At 40.1% G+C, this 1,944-nt stretch overlaps 1 non-coding gene across 1 annotated transcript; it reads left to right on the forward strand.

Annotated features, from left to right (window-relative positions):
• The first annotated feature begins 618 nt into the window (after positions 1-618).
• Positions 619-759, forward strand: LOC139038523 (small nucleolar RNA SNORA7). The gene has a single exon (XR_011491568.1). It is a non-coding gene; the product is annotated as a small nucleolar RNA SNORA7 (small nucleolar RNA).
• Positions 760-1,944: the final 1,185 nt, after the last annotated feature.

The raw sequence follows: 1,944 nt of genomic DNA on the forward strand, positions 1-1,944 counted from the left end.
CAGGCTTTGTTTATTCACTCCAAGTTATTGTGGGTACCAATAGTTTCTTTCTGTGTATGTTGCTAGATGGTATTGCATTGCATGAGTATGCCACAGTTAATTCATCTATTCACCTGTTGATAGGCATTTGAGCTATTGTCCGTTCTTGAATATTGACAATAAGGCTACTAGGAATATTTATGTTAAAAAAAGTGTGTTTTTTTTAATCATCCAGATTTTATAAGCAGAAAAGGCTAGACTCTTTTTAGACCCTTGCATCCATCATTTCCATCTTTCCCTGGGTCTTAGCAGATGCCATTTTCCAGGCCTAGAACGCTCTGCTCTGAGTGCCTCTTCTGCCCCCCACTTTTCATGTGACCGGTAACCATTTTACTTTTCCTGTCTCTACAAAAGCCTCACTTCTTTCTAGAATAACTTCCCTGACTTTCTGTCATCAGGGAGTTGGGTACCACTGCATATATCCTCCCATAGATACATTTTGTATCTTCCCCAATTATAGGACTTATCACCAGGTATTGTAACTGCTTCTTTACATATCAAAGTTTCTCTAGAATTAACATTGTCTGGCTAAATACATGTTCAATGATTGAATAAATAAATGAATGAATAGTAAAGAGTAAGATCAAAGATAAGCACACTGGAGAATGGCTTGTATTCTGCCAGCTTCAGAGTCGGGAGGGAAAGCAAGCCTGGCAGAGGTACCCATTCCATTCCCAGTTTGCTCAGTATCTGGTGATTGGAAGACACTCTACAACAAGAGAAAAAAACAAAACAAAACAAAGACAAGCACACAAGGGAATTAGTCGTCTATAATTAGATTGTGGTGATATTGCACAACTCTGTGAGTATACTAAAAATCATTGAATTGTACATGGCAAGTGAGTGAATTATGATATATGAACTATATCTCAATAACTCTATTTATAAAAAGGGAATTGACAGACAGGAAGTCATCCTGATGGAAAATATATTACATTAAAGTGAAAGTTGCTCAGTTGTGTCTGACTCTGTGACCCCATGGACTATAGAGTCCGTGGGATTCTCCAGGCCAGAATACTGGAGTGGTTAGCTGTTCCCTTCTCCTAGGGGTCTTCCCAACCCAGGAGTTGAACCCAGATCTCCCCCTTTGCAGGTGGATTCTATACCAGCTGAGCCACCAAGGAAGCCCAAGAACACTGAAGTGGGTAGCCTATTTCTTCTCCAGTAGATCTTCCTGACCCAGGAATCAAACCAGGGTCTCCTGCATTGCAGGCAGATTCTTTTACCAACTGAGATATCAGGGAAGCCGCATATTACATTAAGGAGTGACCAAAAATGAGGCTGGGAAGAATTCTTACCCTTTCAGTGTCAACTATAAATGTTCTAGAAGATTGAATGATCAAAATGCAACTCACCACCAGGTTTTTAAACCCCAATATTCTTTTCTTACTTGATTCACTTATTTGCTTATTCATGTTTGCTAGCAAGTTATGTTAAAATTAGTTTTCTAACAGCTATTGTGTTAACTGTCCCACTGTGAGTAGTAATCTAATCTAGAATGGATAGCATAATAAACTAGGAGCAAGGAGGAACTCATTCTATACTTGGGACCATCCCTCTCCAGAAGACTTATACAAATCAGGACCTGTATTTCCTGTCATGAAGGATACGTGAGGCTTTACCATGATGATAAAATTGAGACGTGCATTTGAGGCTGAGCTATAATACACACACACACACACACACACACACACACACACACACACACACACATGCATGCACAAAGGCAGAAAGGCATTAACCATCAAGGTAATCACTGAAGGATTTGTCCTGTGGTATTCATCTACAGGGTGAGGGTGGGTAGGGGCAGGAATATAAGACTAGAGAGGTGAGCTGGTGTAAATCTCTTTGCCCTGGAAAGAGTTTTGGATTTCATCCCATGGTCAAGGCAGAACCAACATTTTA

This window comes from Odocoileus virginianus, chromosome 15, assembly GCF_023699985.2.
Source record: "Odocoileus virginianus isolate 20LAN1187 ecotype Illinois chromosome 15, Ovbor_1.2, whole genome shotgun sequence".
NCBI classification, from domain to species: Eukaryota; Metazoa; Chordata; class Mammalia; order Artiodactyla; family Cervidae; genus Odocoileus; species Odocoileus virginianus.